Source organism: Ranitomeya imitator, chromosome 3, assembly GCF_032444005.1.
Source record: "Ranitomeya imitator isolate aRanImi1 chromosome 3, aRanImi1.pri, whole genome shotgun sequence".
NCBI classification, from domain to species: Eukaryota; Metazoa; Chordata; class Amphibia; order Anura; family Dendrobatidae; genus Ranitomeya; species Ranitomeya imitator.
The window spans coordinates 253,522,087-253,537,228 of NC_091284.1; the positions used below are offsets into that span (position 1 = coordinate 253,522,087).

Sequence of the window (15,142 nt, forward strand, 5' to 3'; positions counted from 1 at the left end):
ACAGGCCACCCTGGAGCACAAGCATATCATTAACTCAAACCTGAAAATAAAGATTAAACAAAAAAGAAGAAAAAAAAAAAAGGAAACGCTTAGAAACAGCATCCCATTAATTTCTAATACATTCCGCAATTGATGTACCCATGCTGTGTTTTTTCTCCACGGCGGAAACGTATTGCGGTAAAAAAACGCAGCCTGTTCTTTATTTTTGCAGAATTGCAGCAATTCCGCACCCATAGACATGCATTAGAAAAATGCATGAAACACGCGTCAATTATGTATCAAAACCCCACATAAAATGCCTCTATATCAGCATTTGTTTTTCCTGCCAAGAGTGTGCGGATTTGAAGCAGAAAATTCTGCTTCAATTCTGCAACATGGGCACATACTTTTAGGCTAAGAAACTACAAAACTGTAAAAAAGAATTAAAAAGAAAACCAACTCAAATTTCAAAATTCTTTGGGAATCTAGTGCTTGTTTTCTGTTCTAGTCACTGTTAGTGTTGAGCATTCCGATACTGCAAATATCGGGTATCGGCTGAAATTCGCTGTATCGGAATTCCGATACAGAGTTCCGATATCGGATACCGGAATCGGAAGTTTCCATAGTGCAATTATGCACTATAATGGAATGTGGGCGGTGCGTGGGCGGAGACTGCATGGGTGTGTGTGCGGGCGGGGTCTGTGCGTGACGTGGGGGTCTGTGCGTGCCTGCCGGGGCTCTATGCGGGCTGCCAGGGGCTGTACGGCATGCCGACATCGTCCGATGGGACTACAAGTCCCATCGGACAATGCCTGCTACACTGACAGTGATTGACACATTAGCCAATGATGGGACAGTAGTAGTCCCATCATCCAGCTAATGTGTTGAATGAAGAAAAAACACAGACCTACTGTTTTTGCCCCCCCCCCCTCCCCGCTGCAAATACCAGTCCGCAGCTGATGCGCCAATTCCGGCACTTAGCCCCTCTCGTGTAGCGGTGGGATATGGGATAATAAGGGGTTAATGTCACCTTGCTATTTTAAGGTGACATTAAGACGGGTTAATAACGGAGAGGCATCAATAAGACGCCTATCCATCATTAATCCAATAGTAAGAAGGGGCTAATAAAACACGCACACATTAGGAAAAAAGTATTTTAATATTCTTCATTTAACCATACTTGCCATACTTCAGCGCCTGCAAAAAACGTAAAATAAACCGTATACTACCTGTCCGCCGTAGTCCAATTAACGAGGGTCCCACGACAATCTCCCCTATAGAACTGGGACATCGGGTGATGTCACTGCTCTATAGGACCCTCAGTGACACACTGACAGGAGACAATGGCTCCTGCAGTGCATCACTGAGGTTACTAAAGTTCAAAGTGTCACTTTATGGCAATTGCTGCGTGGGAAAATTTCTCACCTAGCAATCCCATAAGTGAGACTAGGGACTTTTTTTTTTTTTTTACAGTGGCGGAGGAATACAGTGCAGAAGGATACCTTCCTCCCATCATTGTGTTTCTGGAGCCCCTGGAGAGCGGTCGCAACAGCTGTTGCTGCTGTTCTCCACGGGAGATCGTCGTGGGACACTCGTGGATTTCTGCGGACAGGGAGTATATTGGTTGTTTGTTATTTTAATCTTTTTTACAGGTTGACACTGGCATCGGGGAACAAAGTCACAAGTTGGAGTATGCCTGGAGTATGCCTGTTTTTTTTTTTTTTTTATTCAACACATTATGATGATGGGACTACTACTGTCCCATCATTGGCTAATGTGTCACTGTCAGTGTAGCAGTCATCGTCCGATGGGATTTGTAGTCCCATCGGACGATGCCTGCACACACGCACAGAGACCCGGCAGGCCCGCACAGGGACCCGGCAGGCCCGCACAGGGACCCGGCAGGCCCGCACAGGGACCCGGCAGGCCCGCACAGGGACCCGGCAGGCCCGCACAGAGACCCGGCAGGCCCGCACAGAGACCCGGCAGGCCCGCACAGAGACCCGGCAGGCCCGCACAGAGACCCGGCAGGCACGCACACAGCCCCGGCAGGCACAGTGTCCGCCTACGCACCGCCCACACTCTTCCCCCCCTCCGGAACAGGATGTAGAAGGACAGAAAGGGCTTATTTACGTTCCGATATGTGTCCCATTGACTTGTATGGGTATCGGGTATCGGCAATATCCGATATTTTTGGGATATTGGCCGATCCAATCCAATACTTCTGGATATCGGAAGGTATAGCTCAACACTAGTCACTATCTATTAGGAACGTTTTGCTCAATAGGAGTTATTTGTTTGATATTGAAATGTCTGGATCAACTTTGTTTTTTGAAGCCACTCTTTTTTTGGGGTCTATGGCCATTTAACCTGTACATAATATTTGGCTGTGACTTCCCACATTTTAGAGTCCGTACATCCAATCAACAACATAAATGACACGAAAAAAAAAAAACTCAAAAGAAAGGATTCATACACTTGCACAGCGTCGGACTGGAGCACCTTGGGCCCACCAGAGAAAATAATTCTTGGGGCCCACTATGTAGCTACATAGAAATAGATACAAGACCACCAATTGTGTGGTAAAAAGCGCCAATATCAGGGTATAATATAAGGTAGTTCACGTCTTAATAATGTAGCAAGGGCTGTGGTAGCCCCCTCACAGAATATAATGTAGCCCCCTCATAAAATATAATGCGGTCCCCTCTCATAGAATATAATGCAGCACCCCACAAAATATAATACAACCCCTTCAGGTATGACAGTCCCCACCATAGAATATAATGTAGCACCCTCATATGGTATAATGCAGCCCCCCTCATATAGTATAATGCAATCCAACACAGAATATAATGTAGTCCCCTGAGAGAATGCAGTTCCACCACAGAATATAATGCAGCCCCCCATAGAGTATACTGTAGCCCCCTCATATAGTATGATGTAGCCCCCCATAATATAATGTAGTCCCGAGAGAATAATGCAGCCCCACAACAGAATATAATGCAGCCCCCCATAGAGTATACTGTAACCCCTCATATAGTATGATGTAGCCCCCCATAATATAATGTAGTACCTTGAGTATAATGCAGTCCCCCCACAGAATATAATGTAGCCCCCAAGGGCTGTATTTAGAGTTTCTGCTGCCCTAGGCACTTTTAGTGCTGCCTCCCCCTTTGGTGAGTATGACACTATCGGCATAGACTTTGGCAAGAATCGCTGATGTGAAAGTCGCCTTTTGCAGCAGATCCGGCAGTTTTTCTGCATCTGCCGCGTACCGGATCACTTACAGCAACACTGCGTTCAACCTCATTCATTCCCTATGGGATTTGCGGCACTTGCCGTGATCTGGCAAATGCGGTACCATACCTCCCAACTTTTGAAGAAGGGAAGAAGGTATAAAGTTTGCGGTGCGCGTAGTGCGTTGCGGCAAATTTTAGGCCACGCCTCTGACCACACCCATTTCACAACTAGTCACACCCATATCCACGTCCCAACCACAGCCATTTAGCACTGCTGATCACACTGTTTTATATACAATAATTATAAACAAAAAAATATGGCCACACATAATAGCCACACATAATGCTCAATACTGTATAATGGCCACACATGATGCTCAATACTGAATAATAGCCACACATCATGCTCCATAATGTATAATGGCCACACATAGTGCTCCATACTGTGTAATGGCCACACATAGCGCTCCATACTGTATAATGGCCACACATAGTGCTCTATACTGTATAACGGCCACACACAGTTCTCCATATTGTATAATGATCCCACATGATGCTCAATACTGTATAATGGCCACAAATGATGCTCCATACTGTATAATGACCGCACATGATGCTCCATACTGTATAACGGCCACACATGATACTCCATTCTGTATAATCACGGCACATGATGCTCCATACTGTGTAATGGCCACACATAGCGCTCCATACTGTATAATGGCCACACATAGTGCTCCATACTGTATAACGGCCACACATGATGCTCCATACTGTATAACGGCCACACATGATGCTCCATACTGTATAATGTCCATTGGCCACACATGATGCTCCATACTGTATAGCGGCCACACATGATGCTCAATACTTTATAATGGCCCCACATGATGCTCAATACTTTATTATGGCCCCACATGATGCTCAATACTGTATAATGGCCACACATGATGCTCAATACTTTATAATGGCCCCACATGATGCTCAATACTGTATAGCGGCCACACATGATGCTCAATACTTTATAATGGCCCCACATGATGCTCAATACTGTATAATGGCCACACATGATGCTTAATACTGTATAACGGCCACACACAGTTCTCCATACTGTATAATGATCCCACATGATGCTCAATACTGTATAATGGCCACACATGATGCTTAATACTGTATAACGGCCACACACAGTTCTCCATACTGTATAATGATCCCACATGATGCTCAATACTGTATAATGACCCCCCCTCCTGTATGCATGGCTCATATCCCCCTCCTGTATGCATGGCTCATATCCCCCCCCCCCCCCTCTATGCTTGGCTCATATTCCCCCCCTGAATGCATGGCTCGTAATTCCCCCCCCCCTGGATGCATGGATCTTATCCCCCCCTGTATGCATGGCTTATCTCTCCACCCCCCCACTCCCATCTTTTATGGCGCGCCGGCTTATGTCCTCCTTCCCCCATGTGTGTGACAGCACCCCCTCCTTCCCCACAGACCCCCATGTGTGTGACAGCACCCCATCCTTCCCCACAGACCCCCCATGTGTGTGACAGCACCCCATCCTTCCCCAGACCCCCACGTGACAGCACCCCCTCACTCCCCACAGACCCCCACGTGACAGCACCCCCTCCTTCCCCACAGACCCCCACGTGACAGCACCCCCTCCCTCCCCAGACCCCCACGTGACAGCACCCCCTCCGTCCCCACAGACCCCCACGTGACAGCACCCCCTCCCTCCCCACAGACCCCCACGTGACAGCACCCTCGTTCCCCACACACCCCCATGTGACAGCACCCCCTCCTTCCCCAAAGACCCCCACGTGACAGCACCCTCTCCTTCCCCAAAGACCCCCACGTGACAGCACCCCCTCCGTCCCCACAGACCCCCACATGACAGCACCCCCTCCCTCCCCACAGACCCCCATGTGACAGCACCCCCTCCCCCACATTCAAAAGTCACCCTGCTCTCTGTACAGCCCCCATGTAGGAACATCCGCTTATCTGTGCCCCCACAACCCTCAGATCAGCCCCATGGAGTACTCCTGTGTACAGAGCCCCCACCATTGCGCCGCTCCTCAGCCTCTCTCCACAGCACAGGAGGTCTCCTGCTGCTATCAGCGCTGCACTGGAGGACGCCCCGCCCCCGTCCATCAGACTCACCTGACCCGTCCCTCAGACTCACCTGTCCTAGCCCCATACACCGCGCGGCCGCGTCGACATGGCTCCAGGCTCTGTCCCGACTTCTGGCGCAGCACCTTCTTCCTGCTTGAGCGGTCATGTGATACCGCTAATTAAGGTCATGAATATGCGCATATTCATGACCTTAATGAGCGGTACCACGTGACCGCTCAAGCAGGAGGAGCTGAGCTGCAGACGCCGAGACCAGCCATCGCTGGAGCAGGGTGAGTATCGTCTTCAACGAGGGAGGGTGGGAGGGAGGCGGGGGGGCCCTGGAGCAGTGGGGGCCCACACAGCAGGTGTCAGTGCCTGGGCCCACCGGAGAATCCTCTGGTTCTCCGGTGGGCCAGTCCGAGCCTGCACTTGCAGGTAGTATATATACTGACTATTGTGAATTAGTGTTGGGGAAAGTTCCCCACTACAACCGCATGTGTACTACGGACTAGTTAAAGACTCATCGGAAAGTGTACAGAAGCTCAAAGAAGAAGAAAAAACGACAAAAAAAAGTCCATGGTAAGTGTAAATCTTAAAATACAACTTTATTGATAAAGACATACACACAAAAGTGGGAAAAACAACCAGAAAGAAGTGGACACAATTCCACGGGGATCTGAATGCTTGAGAAAATTAAACAGACGGTTCTTGATGAAATCGCCAGTCAGGGCCAAAGAGTAGGTTTTCAGATGAAAAATTTTGGATGCAGCACTTGCAACAAAGAACAAGAGTAGAATTTTTCCATTAAACAGGTGTCTTGTTACGGATTCCATCTGGAATATGGCTTTAAAAAATGGTAAGTGCTGGGAACATCTGAAATACCTGTATATAGAGTGACATTCCCAGGACATCACCAGGGCAGGTCTGAGCTGATGGTATTGCTAGACATCCTCCAATTTAGAAGGGGAAGTAATCATCTGCTCACCTTTGTTAGCAGAGTTTGGCTGTTCCTTAGTTTTAGTCTTCTACACAGTCATTTCTGTTTTAAAGGGTTGTCCGGTCCAAATCGATAAGTCTGCAGTCACTCTGTGTGACTGCAGACTTATGAATCCTTCCAGTTAATGCACTGTGCCCTGCGGGTTTCGACGAATTTCAGATTCGGGACCAGAGGCTATATATGCGTTATACATACTCCAGGTCAGAGACCGTCTAGTGGGCATGGCCTCAATGCATACACTTGTATTGAGACCACGCCCCGACTAGTGACAAGGCAATCCAGTGGGTGTGACCAACTAAACGGTGCGGCCTCGCTCCATATAAGTGCATGGCCACACCCACTAGACGGGACCTGGGCGAGAGAATGTATCACCATATTATAATGATACAGCATTTATGATTAAAGGTGCGCAACCACGCCACCAGAAACGCGTTGATGTCTATCATGTAACCTACATCACTGATGCGGTTTTATCCTCTACCGAGCACTTTCTGTGAATAAAGAAACTACAGTAGTTTGTCCACAAGATCGTCGAGCTGGATTTTCTTCTATTTTGTGATTGCTCCACGCCTTGACACAGCGTTTCCTAAGGATGTTCATTTAGGTGAGCTGGACTTATTATAACCATACATACCCTCTGATCCCAGCTCAGAAATCAGGGCCACAGCGCACAGTGCATGCAATGGGAGGATTCATGAGCCCGCAGTCACACAGAGTGACAGCAGACTTATGGATTTGGCCCAGACAACCGCTTTAATGACTGGTTCAACCCACAAAAGGAAAATGATAATCCTTAACTCATTTTAGTTGATTAACCATATACTTGACTATACTTGGATGGTCACACCAAGTATTTTGCTTTGGTTCATTCACTTTGTATTTTGTAAGTTGCTAAAAATTAACACTTCTATTTTTTAAAGTATTCTTACTTTGCAATTTTTCTAAATTCTGCCAAACAGTGAACAGATTTTGTGGGTTAGCAGCTGTTTAAAGACACAAAATACAGCTGACACATGCACACACATCTATATATCCATCTAATCAAACAGTTGTTCTACCACAAAAACAAATTGTTTAGCAAGTAATTTGAAAACAGCATATTGGTGACGTCACAATCGCATCATGGCCTGAACTGGGGCCGCTCTCTTTGGCCTTACCCTTGTGGGAGACTTATCAGAGTCCATCAGATATATCAGATGTAGGTATACCCATAATTTTGATTGGACAAATCAAGAGTACACTCCAAGTTGACTTTCAGAATGCCCTCTGTTATATGGCACTGACCCATCATTTCATAGGGTTTTTGGTTACATAAAAGATTACATAAGAAACAACAATAGTTGCATAATGGCACAATAAAAAAAATCACCTTAATAATAAAGACAACAGATTGGCAAACTATATATCAGTATTTGGATAGACATACTTCATGACGCCTGGCCTACACTCACTAGATATTACTGTAAACCATTTGTCCTTGGCAAATAGAAGTTTGGACATGTCAGGAAAGGAATTTTAAATTTTCCTTTTCTCCAACAAAACTCCCACTTCCTTAACCCCTTCATGACCCAGCCTATTTTGACCTCAAAGACCTTGCCGTTTTTTGCAATTCAAACCAGTGTCCCTTTATGAGGTAATAACTCAGGAACGCTTCAATGGATCCTAGCGGTTCTGAGAGTGATTTTTTGTGACATATTGAGCTTCATGTTAGTGGTAAATTTAGGTCAATAAATTCTGTGTTTATTTGTGATAAAAACAGAAATTTGGCGAAAATTTTGAAAATTTCGCAATTTTCACATTTTGAATTTTTATTCTGTTAAAACAGAGTTATGTGACACAAAATAGTTAATGAATAACATTTCCCACACGTCTACTTTACATTAGCACAATTTTGGAAACAAAATTTTTTTTTGCTAGGAAGTTATAAGGGTTAAAATTTGACCAGCGATTTCTCATTTTTACAACGAAATTTACAAAACCATTTTTTTTAGGGACCACCTCACATTTGAAGTCAGTTTGAGGGGTCTAAATGGCTGAAAATACCCAAAAGTGACACCATTCTAAAAACTGCACCCCTCAAGGTGCACAAAACCACATTCAAGAAGTTTATTAACCCTTCAGGTGCTTCACAGCAGCAGAAGCAACATGGAAGGAAGAAATGAACATTTAACTTTTTAGTCACAAAAATGATTTTTCAGCAACAATTTTTTTATTTTCCCAATGGTAAAAGGAGAAACTGAACAACGAAAGTTGTTGTCCAATTTGTCCTGAGTACGCTGATACCTCATATGTGGGGGTAAACCACTGTTTGGGTGCACGGCAGGGCTTGGAAGGGAAGGAGCGCCATTTGACTTTTTGAATGAAAAATTGGCTGCACTCTTTAGCGGACACCATGTCACGTTTGGAGAGCCCCCGTGTGCCTAAAAATTGGAGCTCCCCCACAAGTGACCCCATTTTGGAAACTAGACGCCCCAAGGAACTTATTTAGATGCCTAGTGAGCACTTTAAACCCTCAGGTGTTTCACAAATTGATCCGTAAAAATGAAAAAGTACTTTTTTTTCACAAAAAATATCTTTTCGCCTCAATTTTTTCATTTTCACATGGGCAATAGGATAAAATGGATCCTAAAATTTGTTTAGCAATTTCTCCCGAGTACGCCGATACCTCATATGTGGGGGTAAACCACTGTTTGGGCACACGGCAGGGCTCGGAAGGGAAGGCGTGCCTTTTGACTTTTTGAATGGAAAATTAGCTCCAATTGTTAGCGGACACCATGTCGCGTTTGGAGAGCCCCTGTGTGCCTATGCATTGGAGCTCCCCCACAAGTGACCCCATTTTGGAAACTAGACCCCCCAAGGAACTTATCTAGATGCATACTGAGCACTTTAAACCCCCAGGTGCTTCACAGAAGTTTATAATGCAGAGCCATGAAAATAAAAAATAATTTTTCTGTTCTCAAAAATGATTTTTTAGCCTGGAATTTCCTATTTTGCCAATGGTAATAGAAGAAATTGGACCACAAATGTTGTTGTCCAGTTTGTCCTGAGTACGCAGATTCCCCATATGTGGGGGTAAACCACTGTTTGGGCGCATGGCAGGGCTCAGAAGGGAAGGCACGCCATTTGGCTTTTTAAATGGAAAATTAGTTCCAATCATTAGCGGACACCATGTCGCGTTTGGAGAGCCCCTGTGTGCCTAAACATTGGAGATCCCCCACAAATGACCCCATTTTGGAAACTAGACACCCAAAGGAACTAATCTAGATGTGTGGTGAGCACTTTGAACCCTCAAGTGCTTCACAGAAGTTTATAACGCAGAGCCATGAAAATAAAAATAAAAATTTATTTTCTCAAAAATGATTTTTTAGCCCGCAATTTTTTATTTTCCCAAGGGTAACAGGAGAAATTTGACCCCAAAAGTTGTTGTCCAGTTTCTCCTGAGTACGGTGATACCCCATGTGGGGGTAAACTACTATTTGGGCAGTTGCCGGGGCTCGGAAGTGAAGTAGTGACGTTTTGAAATACAGACTTTGATGGAATGCTCTACGGGCGTCACGTTGCGTTTGCAGAGCCCCTGATGTGACTAAACAGTAGAAACCCCCCACAAGTGACCCCATTTTGGAAACTAGACCCCGAAATGAAATTATCTAGATATGTGGTGAGCACTTTCAACCCCCAAGTGCTTCACAGAAGTTTATAACGCAGAGCCGTGAAAATAATAAATACGTTTTCTTTCCTCAAAAATAATTTTTTAGCCCAGAATTTTTTTATTTTCCCAAGGGTTACAGGAGAAATTGGACCACAAAAGTTGTTGTCCAGTTTCTCCTGAGTACGCTGATACCCCATGTGTGGGGGTAAACCACTGTTTGGGCACACGTCGGGGCTCGGAAGTGAAGTAGTGACTTTTGAAATGCAGACTGATGGAATGGTCAGCGGGCGTCACGTTGCGTTTGCAGAGCCCCTGGTGTGCCTAAACAGTAGAAACCCCCCCCCAAGTGACCCCATTTTGGAAACTAGACCCCCCAAGGAACTTATCTAGATATGTGGTGAGCACTTTGAACCCCCAAGTGCTTCACAGACGTTTACAACGCAGAGCCGTGAAAATAAAAAATCATTTTTCTTTCCTCAAAACTGATGTTTTAGCAAGCAATTTTTTATTTTCTCAAGGGTAACAGGAGAAATTGGACCCCAGTAATTGTTGCGCAGTTTGTCCTGAGTATGCTGGTACCCCATATGTGGGGGTAAACCACTGTTTGGGCACACGTCGGGGCTCGGAAGTGAGGGAGCACCATTTGACTTTTTGAATACAAGATTGGCTGGAATCAATGGTGGCGCCATGTTGCGTTTGGAGACCCCCTGATGTGCCTAAACAGTGGAAACCCCTCAATTCTGATGCCAACACACCCCTAACCCTTATTCCAACTGTAGCCGTAACCCTAATCACAACCCTAACCCCAACACACCCCTAACCACAACCCTAACCCCAACACACCCCTAACCCTAACCACAACCCTAATTCCAACCCAACCCTAACCCTAAGGCTATGTGCCAACGTTGCGGATTCGTGTGAGATATTTCCGCACCATTTTTGAAAAATCCGCGGGTAAAAGGCACTGCATTTTACCTGCGGATTTACCGCGGATTGCCAGTGTTTTTTGTGCGGATTTCACCTGTGGATTCCTATTGAGGAACAGGTGTAAAACGCTGCGGAATCCGCACAAAGAATTGACATGCTGCGGAAAATACAACGCAGCGTTTCCGCGTGGTATTTTCCGCACCATGGGCACAGCGGATTTGGTTTTCCATATGTTTACATGGTACTGTAAACGTGATGGAACACTGCTGCGGATCCGCAGCTAAATCCGCACCATGTGCACATGGCCTAATTCTAAAGGTATGTGCACACGCTGCGGAAAACGCTGCGGATCCGCAGCAGTTTCCCATGAGTTTACAGTTCAATGTAAACCTATGGGAAACAAAAATCGCTGTACACATGCTGCATAAAAACTGCATGGAAACGCAGCGGTTTACATTCCGCAGCATGTCACTTCTTTCTGCGGATTCCGAACGTGGTTTTACAACTGCTCCAATAGAAAATCGCAGTTGTAAAACCGCAGTGAAATGCGCAGAAAAACCGCGGTAAATCCACAGCGGTTTAGCACTGCGGATTTATCAAATCCTCTGCGGAAAAATCCGCAGAGGACCAGAATACGTGTGCACATCCCGAACCCTACCCCTACACCTAACCCTACCCCTAACCCTAGTTCTTACCCCAACCTTAGTGGGAGAAAAAAAATTATTTATTTTTTTTATTGTCCCTACCTATGGGGGTGACAAAGGGGGGGGGGGGGGTCATTTACTGTTTTTATTATTTTGATCACTGAGATATAACCTATCTCAGTGATTAAAATTCACTCTGGAACGAATCTGCCGGCCGGCAGATTCGGCGGGCGCACTGCACATGCGCCCGCCATTTTGGAAGATGGCGGCGCCCAGGGAGAAGGACGGACGGACCCCGGGAGGCTAGGTAAGTATAAGGGGGGGGGGGGGGGGGGGAGATCAGGGCACGGGGGGGCGTCGGAGCATGGGGGGGTGGATCGAAACACGGGGGGTGGATTGGAGCACGGGGTGGGGGATCGCTGTGCGGGGGGGTGGATCGGAGTGCGGGGGGTTTGATTGGAGCACGGGGGTGTGATTGGAGCATGGGGGGAGCGGACAGGAGGACGGGGGAGCGGAGCACAGGACGGAGGGGAGCGGAGCACAGATCGGAGGGCTGGGGGGAGGGGGGGGATATTGCAGCATCGGCCATGGCTGGATTGTAATATTTCACCAGTTTTTTAGGTGAAATATTACAAATCGCTCTGATTGGCTGTTGAAAGTGAAACTGCCAATCAGAGGGATCGTAGCCACGGGGGGGGGGGGGGGGGGGGGGGGGTGGAGCCACCCCCCCTGAGCTAAACTACCACTCCTCCTGTCCCTGCAGATCGGGTGAAATGGGAGTTAACCCTTTCACCCGATCTGCAGGGACGCGATCATTCTGTGACACAGCATATGCGTCACAGGTCGGATTGGCACCGACTTTCATGACGCATACGCTGTGTCACAGGTCGGGAAGGGGTTAATGTCAGTATTGCAAAACAAAGAAATTATCAAGACAGATGCAATGCTAACCATTTTGTATTTTTGTTTTTATGGTTGTTTTTGTATTCTGCCACCATTGAAGAATTGCAACAATCTCACAATGTTATACTTCATATGCAGGTCAGTAATTTTTCTCATGTTAGAAAAAAAACAAAAAAAAAAAAAAACACAACAACTGCACATTTTGTGTCAGTGTTTTGGATCATATTTTTATTAGTGATAATTTTTGCCATCACAGTTTAATGTTTTTCTTTTGCATTCAAGATAATATATCAGACTTTGCCTATCAAATATGAAAATCGGATAGCACCTAGATTACACATGGATGGCAACAGAGTAATGAGCCTGTGACAATTATACAAGTCCCAGTGTTTTGGAGCAAACCACTTAATATATTGATAGTAAAATAAAAACAAACAAAAAAAAAACAACCATAAAATATAAAAAAAAAATGTATACATAGGGTCCAAGATACAGTTAAATCCATATAAATTTGGACAGAGACACCATTTTTCTAATTGTGGTTATAGACATTACCACAATGAATTTTAAACAAAACAAGTCAGATGCAGTTGAAGTTCAGACTTTCAGCTTTCATTTGAGGGTATCCACATTAAAATTGGATGAAGGGTTTAGGAGTTTCAGCTCCTTAACATGTGCCACCCTGTTGTCTTTCAACATCACACCACTCTTTGTCCAGAATCGACCTAGCAATAGTGAACACTAGGGTTGGGCGAAACGGATCGGTCAAATTGAAAAATCGCCGACTTTCAGCAAAGTCGGGTTTCGTGAAACCCGACCCGATCCTAGTGTGGGATCGGCCATGAGGTCGGCGATCAGCGCGCCAAAGTCACGTTTCGTATGACGTTTTCAGCGCCATTTTTCATCCAATGAAGGAGGACGCAGAGTGTGGGCAGCGTGATGACATAGGTCTCGGTCCCCACCATCTTAGAGAAGGGCATGACAGTAATTGGCTTGCTTTCTGCGGCATCACAGGGGCTATAAAGGGGCGTGCACGCCGACCGCCATCTTACTTCTGCCGATCTTAGCATTGGGAGAGGTTGCTGCAGCTTCATCAGAAGAAGAGCTATAGTTAGGGAGGGAAGATTAACCTCCAAACTGCTTGTGCTGTAGCGTTTTGCACTGTCCAACACCACCTTTTCTTTGCAGGGACAGTGGAGTTTATATTTTTGTGCATCAGCTCTGTAGCTTATTAGGCTGCCTTATAAGGCTCCCTTGATAGCTGCATTGCTGTTTGTACGCCGCTGTGCAAACCAACTGCTTTTTTAAAAGCAAAAATCCTGTTGCTCCTTTCTGCACAGTTATCTTGTTTATTTGTCCACACTTTTGTGTGCAGCAGTCCTTTTTATTGCTACCATACTTGTCCTGAGATCATTGTAGGGAGATTGAAATTGTACTACAGTCCTTGTATTTTTTGATATATCTTCCAGCCACGTTCAGCCACTTACATTGTGTAGTGTTATACACTGGGCCTGAGTTTTGTTGCAGTCTCCCCCCCCCCCCCCCAAAAAAAAACGGAGATTTAAATTGGCACTAAGTGGATCTACATCAGTTCGGCTTGTCTTATATCAGCCAGCCACGTTCTGCCACTTACATTGTGTAGTGTGCAATACACTGGGCCTGAGTTTTGTTGCAGTCTCCCCCCTCCCCCCCCCCCCCAAAAAAAAAGGGAGATTTCAATTCTCAACACGTTTATATATACCTTCTACAGTACTTTGTTTTACAGTACCATATAACGGTTGTTATTTTGGTTAGATTTTTCCAAAAAAGAGGAAGTCTGGTGGAAGAGGCCGTGGGCAGTCGTTGCCAGCTGGTACTGATGGTGGTGGTGGTGGTGGAGCATCTGGTGGTAGTGGGAAAAGCAAAATAGCACCAAAAGCTCGAGGTGTTGAGCCAGCGTCATCGTCTGGCTACACAAGGCCTCGAAGGCTCCCTTATCTGGGAGTAGGAAAACCGCTTTTAAAGCCGGAGCAGCAAGAAAAAGTTTTGGCTTTCCTTGCTGACTCAGCCTCTAGCTCTTTCGCCTCCTCTTCTGAAAGTTCTAAATATAAAAGCACCCGGTCAGGAACAAGTCGCTTCCTTGTGTCCTTCACCGAGACCAAAAGTGAAGGATGCAGCAGGAGACACTACAGTTTACTCCACGGAGCTCTTTACACATACAGTCCCTGGGTTAGAGAGGAAAATTGTTAACTGCCCATTACAAGATGAATCGGACATGGAGTGCACAGATGCACAGCAACAGCTAGATTATTATGCTGTTCCATTGACTCAGATCACTACATTGCCCTCGCAGTGTACCGAGCCAGAATCTGACCCTGATGAGACTATGGTGCCTCGTTCCAAACGCTATAGCACCTTACACGGTGACACAGAGGAAGGTGCACATGACATTGAAGAGGAGGTGATAGATGACCCAGTTGTTGACCCAGTTTGGCAGCCATTGGGGGAAGAGGGTGCCGCTGCCAGTAGTTCAGAAGCAGAGGAGGATAATCCGCAGCAGCCATCTACATCACAACAGCTTTCATCTGGCAGGCCCGTATCTGGTCAAAAATGTTTGTCAAAACCAAAAACCGTTTTAGGACAGCGTGATCATCCGGTGAAAGTAGCACAGCGTGCAATGCCTGAAAAGGTATTCCATAGTAGGAAAAGT

At 46.0% G+C, this 15,142-nt stretch overlaps 1 protein-coding gene across 1 annotated transcript in view; it reads right to left on the minus strand.

The window, feature by feature from the left end:
* The window catches only part of LOC138669690 (periphilin-1-like), a 177,612-nt gene that overhangs the window by 62,618 nt on the left and 99,852 nt on the right, over positions 1-15,142 (minus strand). The gene's annotated exons all lie outside the window — the stretch shown is intronic.